The sequence below is a fragment of the Pseudophryne corroboree genome, chromosome 11 (genome assembly GCF_028390025.1).
Source record: "Pseudophryne corroboree isolate aPseCor3 chromosome 11, aPseCor3.hap2, whole genome shotgun sequence".
NCBI lineage: Eukaryota > Metazoa > Chordata > Amphibia > Anura > Myobatrachidae > Pseudophryne > Pseudophryne corroboree.
Window position 1 is genome coordinate 168,555,111 of NC_086454.1, and position 15,864 is coordinate 168,570,974.

At 30.0% G+C, this 15,864-nt stretch overlaps 5 non-coding genes across 5 annotated transcripts; all 5 read left to right on the forward strand.

Annotated features, from left to right (window-relative positions):
• Window positions 1-1,413: 1,413 nt before the first annotated feature.
• On the forward strand, window positions 1,414-1,485 carry TRNAQ-CUG (transfer RNA glutamine (anticodon CUG)). Its single transcript has one exon. It is a non-coding gene; the product is annotated as a tRNA-Gln (tRNA).
• A 1,810-nt stretch (window positions 1,486-3,295) lies between these two features.
• TRNAQ-CUG (transfer RNA glutamine (anticodon CUG)) lies at window positions 3,296-3,367 on the forward strand. Its single transcript has one exon. It is a non-coding gene; the product is annotated as a tRNA-Gln (tRNA).
• Window positions 3,368-8,653: 5,286 nt separating this feature from the next.
• On the forward strand, window positions 8,654-8,725 carry TRNAQ-CUG (transfer RNA glutamine (anticodon CUG)). Its single transcript has one exon. It is a non-coding gene; the product is annotated as a tRNA-Gln (tRNA).
• A 3,671-nt stretch (window positions 8,726-12,396) lies between these two features.
• On the forward strand, window positions 12,397-12,468 carry TRNAR-CCG (transfer RNA arginine (anticodon CCG)). The gene has a single exon. It is a non-coding gene; the product is annotated as a tRNA-Arg (tRNA).
• A 1,818-nt stretch (window positions 12,469-14,286) lies between these two features.
• Window positions 14,287-14,358, forward strand: TRNAQ-CUG (transfer RNA glutamine (anticodon CUG)). Its single transcript has one exon. It is a non-coding gene; the product is annotated as a tRNA-Gln (tRNA).
• The last annotated feature ends 1,506 nt before the right edge of the window (window positions 14,359-15,864 follow it).

The following is a 15,864-nucleotide window of genomic DNA, read 5'->3' on the forward strand; positions in this document are numbered from 1 at the left end:
TTTAAATGCTTCCTCATGAATGAGGTTTCCTGGTGTATTTGTAACCATTTTGGACTCTGAATCCATGATTTGTATTTACATCTTGGTAGGTCCTATTGTTTTTTTGTAAGTATTAAACAGTTCATTTCTCTGAGAAAGAAAATATCTATAAATTGCATAAATTAAGAATCATACACACTGAGAGACAGGTTTATCGGTAATATAATTCCAATAAAATGTAACCTCTAAGAATCTTACACTGTGAGAACATTTTTTACATGCCACCATATGAATGAGCTTTCATGGTGTACTGTTAACAATTCTGGACTCTGAAACTAATAATCTGTATATACAAATTGGTAGGTCCTAATGGTTTTATTTGTAAATACAATGTAGTACATATCTCTCTAAATGAATATTTCTGTATCTTGTAGAAATAAAGATCTTACACTCTGAGAGAAAGTTTTATATGTGTTATTAGAAGGGAGATTCCACGGTGTTATGGTTAGCACTCTGTACTCTGAATCCAGTAAGTTGAGTTCAAATCTCGGTGGGACCAGGTGCATTTTAGTACCTTCAGTTTAAGTCCTTGATTGACAAAAACTTTTTTTTTTATACATATAATACATTTTTTTTAAATCACTGATTATTGTAAAAATGTACTAAAATCTAAAAAAAAGGTAGTTATAGAAATGTTTGTAATTATATGAATTTTACTGTCTAATCCAAATAAGCATTGATGTTAATATATGTACAATAACTTCAATAAAATGTGTCTTCTAAGAATCTAACATTTTAGAAAAAAATGTTTAGATGTTCCCTAATGAATGTGGTTTTTTGGTGTATTGGTAACCACTCCACTCTGATCTTTGAATATAGTGATCTGTATTTAAATCTTGGTAGGTCCTATTGTTTTTTTGTAAGTACCATTCAGTTCATATCTCTCTGAGAGTACATTCTTATAAAAATATTTAGATGCTCCCTAATGGATGAGGTTTCATGGTGTATTGGTAAACATTTTGGACTCTGAACCCATGATCTATATTTACATCTTGGTAGGTTATGTTGGTTTTGTTGTAAGTACAATACAGTTAATATCTCTGAGAAAGAAAATATCTATAAATTGCATAAATTAAGAATCTTACACACTGAGAGACAGGTTTATCTGTCATTTAATTCCAATAAAATGTATCCACTAAGAATCTTGTACTCTGACCAAAAATGTACATGCTACCATATGAATGAGGTTTCATTGTGTACTGTTAACAATTCTGGACTCTGAAACCTATAATCTGTATAAAAATTTGGTAGGTCTTAATGGCTTTTTTTGTAAATACAATGTTATACTTATCTCTCTAATTATTATTCCTGTAACTTGTAGAAAATAAGATCTCACACTCCAAGAGAAAGTTGTATATGTGGTGTTAGAAGCGAGGTTCCATGGTGTAATGGTTAGCACTCTGGACTCTGAATCCAGCGATCCGAGTTTAAATCTCGGTGGGACCTGATGTGTTTCAGTACCTTCAGTTTAAGTTCTTGATTGACAGAAAGTCTTCTTTTTCATACATATAATGATTTTTTTAAATCACTGATTTTTGTAAATATGTACAAAAAGCTAAAAAAAGGTAGTTATAGAAATGTATGTAATTATATGAATTTTACTATATAACCCAAATAAGCGTTGATGTAAATATATGTACAATAATTGCAATAAAATGTGTCTTCTAAGAATCTAACATTTTAGAAAAAAATGTTTAGCTCTCCCTCGTGAATGAGGTTTCTTGGTGTATTGGTAACCACTCTGATCTTTGAATCCAGTGATCTGTATTTAAATCTTGGTAGGTCCTATTGATTTTTTGTAAGTACCGTTCAGTTTATATTTCTCTGAGAGTACATTCTAATAAAAACAGTTCAAATGCTTCCTCATGAATGAGGTTTCCTGGTGTATTTGTAACCATTTTGGACTCTGAATCCATGATTTGTATTTACATCTTGGTAGGGCCTATTGTTTTTTTGTAAGTATTATGCAGTTCATATCTCTGAGAAAGAAAATATCTATAAATTGCATAAATTAAGAATCATACACACTGAGAGACAGGTTTATCTGTAATATATTTCCAATAAAATGTAACCTCTAAGAATCTTACACTGTGAGAACATTTTTTACATGCCACCATATGAATGAGCTTTCATGGTGTACTGTTAACAATTCTGGACTCTGAAACCAATAATCTGTATATACAAATTGGTAGGTCCTAATGGTTTTATTTGTAAATACAATGTAGTACATATCTCTCTGAATGAATATTTCAGTATCTTGTAGAAATAAAGATCTTACACTCTGAGAGAAAGTTTTATACGTGTTATTAGAAGGGAGATTCCATGGTGTTATGGTTAGCACTCTGTACTCTGAATCCAGTAAATTGAGTTCAAATCTCGGTGGGACCAGGTGCATTTTAGTACCTTCAGTTTAAGTCCTTGACAAAAACTTTTCTTTTTTATACATATAATACATTTTTTAAATAACTGATTATTGTAAATATGTACTAAAATCTAAAAAAATGTAGTTATAGAAATGTTTATAATTATATGAATTTTACTGTGTAATCCAAATAAGCATTGATGTTAATATATGTACAATAACTTCAATAAATTGTGTCTTCTAAGAATCTAACATTTTAGAAAAAAATGTTTAGATGTTCCCTAATGAATGTGGTTTCTTGGTGTATTGGTAACCACTCCACTCTGATCTTTGAATAGAGTGATATGTATTTAAATCTTGGTAGGTCCTATTGGTTTTTTGTAAGTACCATTCAGTTCATATCTCTCTGAGAGTACATTCTTATAAAAATATTTAGATGCTCCCTAATGGATGAGGTTTCATGATATATTGGTAAACATTTTGGACTCTGAATCCATGATCTATATTTACATCTTGGTAGGTTTTATTGGTTTTGTTGTAAGTACAATACAGTTAATATCTCTGAGATAGAAAATATCTATAAATTGCATAAATTAAGAATCTTACACACTGAGAGACAGGTTTATCTGTCATTTAATTCCAATAAAATGTATCCACTAAGAATCTTATACTCTGACCAAAAATGTACATGCTACCATATGAATGAGGTTTCATTGTGTACTGTTAACAATTCTGGACTCTGAAACCTATAATCTGTATAAAAATTTGGTAGGTCCTAATGGCTTTTTTTGTAAATACAATGTAATACTTATCTCTCTGATTATTATTCCTGCAACTTGTAGAAAATAAGATCTCACACTCTAAGAGAAAGTTGTATATGTGGTGTTAAAGAGGGGTTCCATGGTGTAATGGTTAGCACTCTGGACTCTGAATCCAGCGATCCTAGTTCAAATCTCGGTGGGACCTGATGTGTTTTAGTACCTTCAGTTTAAATTCTTGATTGACAGAAAGTCTTCCTTTTCATACATATAATGATTTTTTTAAATCACTGATTTTTGTAAATATGTACAAAAAGCTAAAAAAAGGTAGTTATAGAAATGTATGTAATTATATGAATTTTACTATATAACCCAAATAAGCGTTGATGTAAATATATGTACAATAATTGCAATAAAATGTGTCTTCTAAGAATCTAACATTTTAGAAAAAAATGTTTAGCTCTCCCTCGTGAATGAGGTTTCTTGGTGTATTGGTAATCACTCTGATCTTTGAATCCTGTGATCTGTATTTAAATCTTGGTAGGTCCTATTGATTTTTTGTAAGTACCGTTCAGTTTATATTTCTCTGAGAGTACATTCTAATAAAAACTGTTTAAATGCTTCCTCATGAATGAGGTTTCCTGGTGTATTTGTAACCATTTTGGACTCTGAATCCATGATTTGTATTTACATCTTGGTAGGTCCTATTGTTTCTTTGTAAGTATTATGCAGTTCATATCTCTGAGAAAGAAAATATCTATAAATTGCATAAATTAAGAATCATACACACTGAGAGACAGGTTTATCGGTAATATAATTCCAATAAAATGTAACCTCTAAGAATCTTACACTGTGAGAACATTTTTTACATGCCACCATATGAATGAGCTTTCATGGTGTACTGTTAACAATTCTGGACTCTGAAACTAATAATCTGTATATACAAATTGGTAGGTCCTAATGGTTTTATTTGTAAATACAATGTGGTACATATCTCTCTGAATGAATATTTCTGTATCTTGTAGAAATAAAGATCTTACACTCTGAGAGAAAGTTTTATATGTGTTATTAGAAGGGAGATTCCATGGTGTTATGGTTAGCACTCTGTACTCTGAATCCAGTAAGTTGAGTTCAAATCTCGGTGGGACCAGGTGCATTTTAGTACCTTCAGTTTAAGTCCTTGATTGACAAAAACTTTTATTTTTTATACATATAATAAATTTTTTTTAAATCACTGATTATTGTAAAAATGTACTAAAATCTAAAAAAAAGGTAGTTATAGAAATGTTTGTAATTATATGAATTTTACTGTGTAATCCAAATAAGCATTGATGTTAATATATGTACAATAACTTCAATAAAATGTGTCTTCTAAGAATCTAACATTTTAGAAAAAAATGTTTAGATGTTCCCTAATGAATGTGGTTTCTTGGTGTATTGGTAACCACTCCACTCTGATCTTTGAATACAGTGATCTGTATTTAAATCTTGGTAGGTCCTATTGGTTTTTTGTAAGTACCATTCAGTTCACATCTCTCTAAGAGTACATTCTTATAAAAATATTTAGATGATCCCTAATGGATGAGGTTTCATGGTATATTGGTAAACATTTTGGACTCTGAATCCATGATCTATATTTACATCTTGGTAGGTTCTATTGGTTTTGTTGTAAGTACAATACAGTTAATATCTCTGAGAAAGAAAATATCTATAAATTGCATAAATTAAGAATCTTACACACTGAGAGACAGGTTTATCTGTCATTTAATTCCAATAAAATGTATCCACTAAGAATCTTATACTCTGACAAAAAATGTGCATGCTACCATAGGAATGAGGTTTCATTGTGTACTGTTAACAATTCTGGACTCTGAAACCTATAATCTGTATAAACATTTGGTAGGTCCTAATGGCTTTTTTTTGTAAATACAATGTAATACTTATCTCTCTGATTATTATTCCTGTTACTTGTAGAAAATAGGATCTCACACTCTAAGAGAAAGTTGTATATGTTGTGCTAGAAGAGAGGTTCCATGGTGTAATGGTTAGCACTCTGGACTCTGAAACCAGCGATCCGAGTTCAAATCTCGATGGTATCTGATGTGTTTTAGTACCTTCAGTTTAAGTTCTTGATTGACAGAAAGTCTTCCTTTTCATACATATAATGATTTTTTTAAATCACTGATTTTTGTAAATATGTACAAAAAGCTAAAAAAAGGTAGTTATAGAAATGTATGTAATTATATGAATTTTACTATATAACCCAAATAAGCGTTGATGTAAATATATGTACAATAATTGCAATAAAATGTGTCTTCTAAGAATCTAACATTTTAGAAAAAAATGTTTAGCTCTCCCTCGTGAATGAGGTTTCTTGGTGTATTGGTAACCACTCTGATCTTTGAATCCAGTGATCTGTATTTAAATCTTGGTAGGTCCTATTGATTTTTTGTAAGTACCGTTCAGTTTATATTTCTCTGAGAGTACATTCTAATAAAAACAGTTCAAATGCTTCCTCATGAATGAGGTTTCCTGGTGTATTTGTAACCATTTTGGACTCTGAATCCATGATTTGTATTTACATCTTGGTAGGGCCTATTGTTTTTTTGTAAGTATTATGCAGTTCATATCTCTGAGAAAGAAAATATCTATAAATTGCATAAATTAAGAATCATACACACTGAGAGACAGGTTTATCGGTAATATAATTCCAATAAAATGTAACCTCTAAGAATCTTACACTGTGAGAACATTTTTTACATGCCACCATATGAATGAGCTTTCATGGTGTACTGTTAACAATTCTGGACTCTGAAACTAATAATCTGTATATACAAATTGGTAGGTCCTAATGGTTTTATTTGTAAATACAATGAAGTACATATCTCTCTAAATGAATATTTCTGTATCTTGTAGAAATAAAGATCTTACACTCTGAGAGAAAGTTTTATATGTGTTATTAGAAGGGAGATTCCATGGTGTTATAGTTAGCACTCTGTACTCTGAATCCAGTAAATTGAGTTCAAATCTCGGTGGGACCAGGTGCATTTTAGTAAAAAGTTTAAGTCCTTGATTGACAAAAACTTTTCTTTTTTATACATATAATACATTTTTTTAAAATCACTGATTATCGTAAAAATGTACTAAAATCTAAAAAAAAGTAGTTATAGAAATGTTTGTAATTATATGAATTTTACTGTGTAATCCAAATAAGCATTGATGTTAATATATGTACAATAACTTCAATAAAATGTGTCTTCTAAGAATCTAACATTTTAGAAAAAAATGTTTAGATATTCCCTAATGAATGTGGTTTCTTGGTGTATTGGTAACCACTCCACTCTGATCTTTGAATACAGTGATCTGTATTTAAATCTTGATAGGTCCTATTGGTTTTTTGTAAGTACCATTCAGTTCATATCTCTCTGAGAGTACATTCTTATAAAAATATTTAGATGCTCCCTAATGGATGAGGTTTCATGGTATATTGGTAAACATTTGGACTCTGAATCCATGATCTATATTTACATCTTGGTAGGTTCTATTGGTTTTGTTGTAAGTACAATACAGTTAATATCTCTGAGAAAGAAAATATCTATAAATTGCATAAATTAAGAATCTTACACACTGAGAGACAGGTTTATCTGAATCCAGCGATCCGAGTTCAAATCTCGGTGGGACCTGATGTGTTTTAGTACCTTCAGTTTAAGTTCTTGATTGACAGAAAGTCTTCTTTTTCATACATATATAATAATTTTTTTAAATCACTGATTTTTGTAAATATGTACGAAAAGCTAAAAAAGGTAGTTATAGAACTGTATGTAATTATATGAATTTTACTATATAACCCAAATAAGCGTTGATGTAAATATATGTACAATAATTGCAATAAAATGTGTCTTCTAAGAATTTAACATTTTAGAAAAAAATGTTTAGCTCTCCCTCATGAATGAAGTTTCTTGGTGTATTGGTAACCACTCTGATCTTTGAATCCAGTGATCTGTATTTAAATCTTGGTAGGTCCTATTGGTTTTTTGTAAGTACCGTTCAGTTTATATTTCTCTGAGAGTACATTCTAATAAAAACTGTTTAAATGCTTCCTCATGAATGAGGTTTCCTGGTGTATTTGTAACCATTTTGGACTCTGAATCCATGATTTGTATTTACATCTTGGTAGGTCCTATTGTTTCTTTGTAAGTATTATGCAGTTCATATCTCTGAGAAAGAAAATATCTATAAATTGCATAAATTAAGAATCATACACACTGAGAGACAGGTTTATCTGTAATAAAATTCCAATAAAATGTAACCTCTAAGAATCTTACACTGTGAGAATTTTTTTTACATGCCACCATATGAATGAGCTTTCATGGTGTACTGTTAACAATTCTGGACTCTGAAACCAATAATCTGTATATACAAATTGGTAGGTCCTAATGGTTTTATTTGTAAATACAATGTAGTACATATCTCTCTGAATGAATATTTCTGTATCTTGTAGAAATTAAGATCTTACACTCTGAGAGAAAGTTTTATACGTGTTATTAGAAGGGAGATTCCATGGTGTTATGGTTAGCACTCTGTACTCTGAATCCAGTAAATTGAGTTCAAATCTCGGTGGGACCAGGTGCATTTTAGTACCTTCAGTTTAAGTCCTTGACAAAAACTTTTCTTTTTTATACATATAATACATTTTTTAAATAACTGATTATTGTAAATATGTACTAAAATCTAAAAAAATGTAGTTATAGAAATGTTTATAATTATATAAATTTTACTGTGTAATCCAAATAAGCATTGATGTTAATATATGTACAATAACTTCAATAAATTGTGTCTTCTAAGAATCTAACATTTTAGAAAAAAATGTTTAGATGTTCCCTAATGAATGTGGTTTCTTGGTGTATTGGTAACCACTCCACTCTGATCTTTGAATACAGTGATATGTATTTAAATCTTGGTAGGTCCTATTGGTTTTTTGTAAGTACCATTCAGTTCATATCTCTCTGAGAGTACATTCTTATAAAAATATTTAGATGCTCCCTAATGGATGAGGTTTCATGGTGTATTGGTAAACATTTTGGACTCTGAATCCATGATCTATATTTACATCTTGGTAGGGTTAATTGGTTTTGTTGTAAGTACAATACAGTTAATATCTCTGATAAAGAAAATATCTATAAATTGCATAAATTAAGAATCTTACACACTGAGAGACAGGTTTATCTGTCATTTAATTCCAATAAAATGTATCCACTAAGAATCTTATACTCTGACAAAAAATGTACATGCTACCATATGAATGAGGTTTCATTGTGTACTGTTAACAATTCTGGACTCTGAAACCTATAATCTGTATAAAAATTTGGTAGGTCCTAATGGCTTTTTTTGTAAATACAATGTAATACTTATCTCTCTGATTATTATTCCTGCAACTTGTAGAAAATAAGATCTCACACTCTAAGAGAAAGTTGTATATGTGGTATTAAAGAGGGGTTCCATGGTGTAATGGTTAGCACTCTGGACTCTGAATCCAGCGATCCTAGTTCAAATCTCGGTGGGACCTGATGTGTTTTAGTACCTTCAGTTTAAATTCTTGATTGACAGAAAGTCTTCTTTTTCATACATATTATAATTGTTTTAAATCACTGATTTTTGTAAATATGTACAAAAAGGTAGTTATAGAAATATATGTAATTATATGAATTTTACTATATTACCCAAATAAGCGTTGATGTAAATATATGTACAATAATTGTAATAAAATGTGTCTTCTAAGAATCTAACATTTTAGAAAAAAATGTTTAGCTCTCCCTCATGAATGAGGTTTTTGGTGTATTGGTAACCACTCTGGTCTTTGAATCCAGTGATCTGTATTTAAATCTTGGTAGGTCCTATTGGTTTTTTGTAAGTACCGTTCAGTTTATATTTCTCTGAGAGTACATTCTAATAAAAACTGTTTAAATGCTTCCTCATGAATGAGGTTTCCTGGTGTATTTGTAACCATGTTGGACTCTGAATCCATGATTTGTATTTACATCTTGGTAGGTCCTATTGTTTTTTTGTAAGTATTATGCAGTTCATATCTCTGAGAAAGAAAATATCTATAAATTGCATAAATTAAGAATCATACACACTGAGAGACAGGTTTATCTGTAATATAATTCCAATAAAATGTAACCTCTAAAAATCTTACACTGTGAGAATTTTTTTTACATGCCACCATATGAATGAGCTTTCATGGTGTACTGTTAACAATTCTGGACTCTGAAACCAATAATCTGTATATACAAATTGGTAGGTCCTAATGGTTTTATTTGTAAATACAATGTAGTGCATATCTCTCTGAATGAATATTTCTGTATCTTGTAGAAATTAAGATTTTACACTGTGAGAGAAAGTTTTATATGTGTTATTAGAAGGGAGATTCCATGGTGTTATGGTTAGCACTCTGTACTCTTAATCCAGTAAATTGAGTTCAAATTTCGGTGGGACCAGGTGCATTTTAGTACCTTCAGTTTAAGTCCATGACAAAAACTTTTCTTTTTTATACATATAATACATATCTTAAATAACTTATTATTGTAAATATGTACTCAAATCTAAAAAAGGTAGTTATAGAAATGTTTGTAATTATATGAATTTTACTGTGTAATCCAAATAAGCATTGATGTTAATATATGTACAATAACTTCAATAAAATGTGTCTTCTAAGAATCTAACATTTTAGAAAAAAATGTTTAGATGTTCCCTAATGAATGTGGTTTCTTGGTGTATTGGTAACAACTCCACTCTGATCTTTGAATACAGTGATATGTATTTAAATCTTGGTAGGTCCTATTGGTTTTTTGTAAGTACCATTCAGTTCATATCTCTCTGAGAGTACATTCTTATAAAAATATTTAGATGCTCCCTAATGGATGAGGTTTCATGGTGTATTGGTAAACATTTTGGACTCTGAATCCATGATCTATATTTACATCTTGGTAGGGTTTATTGGTTTTGTTGTAAGTACAATACAGTTAATATCTCTGATAAAGAAAATATCTATAAATTGCATAAATTAAGAATCTTACACACTGAGAGACAGGTTTATCTGTCATTTAATTCCAATAAAATGTATCCACTAAGAATCTTATACTCTGACAAAAAATGTACATGCTACCATATGAATGAGGTTTCATTGTGTACTGTTAACAATTCTGGACTCTGAAACCTATAATCTGTATTAAAAATTTGGTAGGTCCTAATGGCTTTTTTTGTAAATACAATGTAATACTTATCTCTCTGATTATTATTCCTGCAACTTGTAGAAAATAAGATCTCACACTCTAAGAGAAAGTTGTATATGTTGTGTTAGAAGAGAGGTTTCATGGTGTAATGGTTAGCACGCTGGGCTCTGAATCCTGCGATCCTAGTTCAAATCTCGGTGGGACCTGATGTGTTTTAGTACCTTCAGTTTAAATTCTTGATTGACAGAAAGTCTTCTTTTTCATACATATTATAATTGTTTTAAATCACTGATTTTTGTAAATATGTACAAAAAGGTAGTTATAGAAATGTATGTAATTATATGAATTTTACTATATAACCCAAATAAGCGTTGATGTAAATATATGTACAATAATTGTAATAAAATGTGTCTTCTAAGAATCTAACATTTTAGAAAAAAATGTTTAGCTCTCCCTCATGAATGAGGTTTTTGGTGTATTGGTAACCACTCTGATCTTTGAATCCAGTGATCTGTATTTAAATCTTGGTAGGTCCTATTGGTTTTTTGTAAGTACCGTTCAGTTTATATTTCTCTGAGAGTACATTCTAATAAAAACTGTTTAAATGCTTCCTCATGAATGAGGTTTCCTGGTGTATTTGTAACCATGTTGGACTCTGAATCCATGATTTGTATTTACATCTTGGTAGGTCCTATTGTTTTTTTGTAAGTATTATGCAGTTCATATCTCTGAGAAAGAAAATATCTATAAATTGCATAAATTAAGAATCATACACACTGAGAGACAGGTTTATCTGTAATATAATTCCAATAAAATGTAACCTCTAAAAATCTTACACTGTGAGAATTTTTTTTACATGCCACCATATGAATGAGCTTTCATGGTGTACTGTTAACAATTCTGGACTCTGAAACCAATAATCTGTATATACAAATTGGTAGGTCCTAATGGTTTTATTTGTAAATACAATGTAGTACATATCTCTCTGAATGAATATTTCTGTATCTTGTAGAAATTAAGATTTTACACTGTGAGAGAAAGTTTTATATGTGTTATTAGAAGGGAGATTCCATGGTGTTATGGTTAGCACTCTGTACTCTTAATCCAGTAAATTGAGTTCAAATTTCGGTGGGACCAGGTGCATTTTAGTACCTTCAGTTTAAGTCCTTGACAAAAACTTTTCTTTTTTATACATATAATACATATCTTAAATAACTTATTATTGTAAATATGTACTAAAATCTAAAAAAGGAAGTTATAGAAATGTTTGAAATTATATGAATTTTACTGTGTAATCCAAATAAGCATTGATGTTAATATATGAACAATAACTTCAATAAAATGTGTCTTCTAAGAATCTAACATTTTAGAAAAAAATGTTTAGATGTTCCCTAATGAATGTGGTTTCTTGGTGTATTGGTAACAACTCCACTCTGATCTTTGAATATAGTGATCTGTATTTAAATCTTGGTAGGTCCTATTGGTTTTTTGTAAGTACCATTCAGTTCATATCTCTCTGAGAGTACATTCTTATAAAAATATTTAGATGCTCCCTAATGGATGAGGTTTCATAGTGTATTGGTAAACATTTTGGACTCTGAATCCATGATCTATATTTACATCTTGGTAGGTTATATTGGTTTTGTTGTAAGTACAATACAGTTAATATCTCTGAGAAAGAAAATATCTATAAATTGCATAAATTAAGAATCCTACACACTGAGAGACAGGTTTATCTGTTATTTAATTCCAATAAAATGTATCCACTAAGAATCTTATACTCTGACCAAAAATGTACATGCTACCATATGAATGAGGTTTCATTGTGTACTGTTAACAATTCTGGACTCTTAAACCTATAATCTGTATAAAAATTTGGTAGGTCCAAATTGCTTTTTTTTGTAATTACAATGTAATACTTATCTCTCTGATTATTATTCCTGCAACTTGTAGAAAATAAGATCTCACACTCTAAGAAAAAGTTGTATATGTGGTGTTAAAGAGGGGTTCCATGGTGTAATGGTTAGCACTCTGGACTCCGAATCCAGCGATCCTAGTTCAAATCTCGGTGGGACCTGATGTGCTTTAGTACAAAGTTTAAGTTCTTGATTAACAGAAAGTCTTCTTTTTCATACATATAATAAATGTTTTTAAATCACTGATTTTTGTAAATATGTACTAAAAACTAAAAAAAGATAGTTATAGAAATGTATGTAATTATATGAATTTTACTATATAACCCAAATAAGCGTTGATGTAAATATATGTACAATAATTGCAATAAAATGTGTCTTCTAAGAATCTAACATTTTAGAAACAAATGTTTAGCTCTCCCTCATGAATGAAGTTTCTTGGTGTATTGGTAACCACTCTGATCTTTGAATCCAGTGATCTGTATTTAAATCTTGGTAGGTCCTATTGGTTTTTTGTAAGTACCGTTCAGTTTATATTTCTCTGAGAGTACATTCTAATAAAAACTGTTTAAATGCTTCCTCATGAATGAGGTTTCCTGGTGTATTTGTAACCATTTTGGACTCTGAATCCATGATTTGTATTTACATCTTGGTAGGTCCTATTGTTTCTTTGTAAGTATTATGCAGTTCATATCTCTGAGAAAGAAAATATCTATAAATTGCATAAATTAAGAATCATACACACTGAGAGACAGGTTTATCTGTAATATAATTCCAATAAAATGTAACCTCTGAGAATCTTACACTGTGAGAACATTTTTTACATGCCACCATATGAATGAGCTTTCATGGTGTACTGTTAACAATTCTGGACTCTGAAACTAATAATCTGTATATACAAATTGGTAGGTCCTAATGGTTTTATTTGTAAATACAATGTAGTACATATCTCTCTGAATGAATATTTCTGTATCTTGTAGAAATAAAGATCTTACACTCTGAGAGAAAGTTTTATATGTGTTATTAGAAGGGAGATTCCATGGTGTTATGGTTAGCACTCTGTACTCTGAATCCAGTAAGTTGAGTTCAAATCTCGGTGGGACCAGGTGCATTTTAGTACCTTCAGTTTAAGTCCTTGATTGACAAAAACTTTTATTTTTTATACATATAATACATTTTTTTAAAATCACTGATTATTGTAAAAATGTACTAAAATCTAAAAAAAAGGTAGTTATAGAAATGTTTGTAATTATATGAATTTTACTGTGTAATCCAAATAAGCATTGATGTTAATATATGTACAATAACTTCAATAAAATGTGTCTTCTAAGAATCTAACATTTTAGAAAAAAATGTTTAGATGTTCCCTAATGAATGTGGTTTCTTGGTGTATTGGTAACCACTCCACTCTGATCTTTGAATACAGTGATCTGTATTTAAATCTTGGTAGGTCCTATTGGTTTTTTGTAAGTACCATTCAGTTCATATCTCTCTGAGAGTACATTCTTATAAAAATATTTAGATGATCCCTAATGGATGAGGTTTCATGGTATATTGGTAAACATTTTGGACTCTGAATCCATGATCTATATTTACATCTTGGTAGGTTCTATTGGTTTTGTTGTAAGTACAATACAGTTAATATCTCTGAGAAAGAAAATATCTATAAATTGCATAAATTAAGAATCTTACACACTGAGAGACAGGTTTATCTGTCATTTAATTCCAATAAAATGTATCCACTAAGAATCTTATACTCTGACAAAAAATGTGCATGCTACCATAGGAATGAGGTTTCATGGTGTACTGTTAACAATTCTGGACTCTGAAACCTATAATCTGTATAAAAATTTGGTAGGTCCTAATGGCTTTTTTTTGTAAATACAATGTAATACTTATCTCTCTGATTATTATTCCTGTAACTTGTAGAAAATAAGAGCTCACACTCTAAGAGAAAGTTGTATATGTTGTGTTAGAAGAGAGGTTCCATGGTGTAATGGTTAGCACTTTGGACTCTGAATCCAGCTATCCGAGTTCAAATCTCAGTGGGACCTGATGTGTTTTAGTACCTTCCGTTTAAGTACTTGATTGACAGAAAGTCTTCTTTTTCATACATATGATAATTTTTTTAAATCACTGATTTTTGTAAATATGTACGAAAAGCTAAAAAAGGTAGTTATAGAAATGGATGTAATTATATGAATTTTACTATATAACCCAAATAAGCGTTGATGTAAATATATGTACAATAATTGTAATAAAATGTGACTTCTAAGAATCTAACATTTTAGAAAAAAATGTTTAGCTCTCCCTCATGAATGAAGTTTCTTGGTGTATTGGTAACCACTCTGATCTTTGAATCCAGTGATCTGTATTTAAATCTTGGTAGGTCCTATTGGTTTTTTGTAAGTACCGTTCAGTTTATATTTCTCTGAGAGTACATTCTAATAAAAACTGTTTAAATGCTTCCTCATGAATGAGGTTTCCTGGTGTATTTGTAACCATTTTGGACTCTGAATCCATGATTTGTATTTACATCTTGGTAGGTCCTATTGTTTTTTTGTAAGTATTATACAGTTCATTTCTCTGAGAAAGAAAATATCTATAAATTGCATAAATTAAGAATCATACACACTGAGAGACAGGTTTATCGGTAATATAATTCCAATAAAATGTAACCTCTGAGAATCTTACACTGTGAGAACATTTTTTACATGCCACCATATGAATGAGCTTTCATGGTGTACTGTTAACAATTCTGGACTCTGAAACTAATAATCTGTATATACAAATTGGTAGGTCCTAATGGTTTTATTTGTAAATACAATGTAGTACATATCTCTCTAAATGAATATTTCTGTATCTTGTAGAAATAAAGATCTTACACTCTGAGAGAAAGTTTTATATGTGTTATTAGAAGGGAGATTCCATGGTGTTATAGTTAGCACTCTGTACTCTGAATCCAGTAAATTGAGTTCAAATCTCGGTGGGACCAGGTGCATTTTAGTAAAAAAATTTAAGTCCTTGATTGACAAAAACTTTTCTTTTTTATACATATAATACATTTTTTTAAAATCACTGATTATCGTAAAAATGTACTAAAATCTAAAAAAAAGGTAGTTATAGAAATGTTTGTAATTATATGAATTTTACTGTGTAATCTAAATAAGCATTGATGTTAATATATGTACAATAACTTCAATAAAATGTGTCTTCTAAGAATCTAACATTTTAGAAAAAAAATGTTTAGATATTCCCTAATGAATGTGGTTTCTTGGTGTATTGGTAACCACTCCACTCTGATCTTTGAATACAGTGATCTGTATTTAAATCTTGATAGGTCCTATTGGTTTTTTGTAAGTACCATTCAGTTCATATCTCTCTGAGAGTACATTCTTATAAAAATATTTAGATGCTCCCTAATGGATGAGGTTTCATGGTATATTGGTAAACATTTGGACTCTGAATCCATGATCTATATTTACATCTTGGTAGGTTCTATTGGTTTTGTTGTAAGTACAATACAGTTAATATCTCTGAGAAAGAAAATATCTATAAAT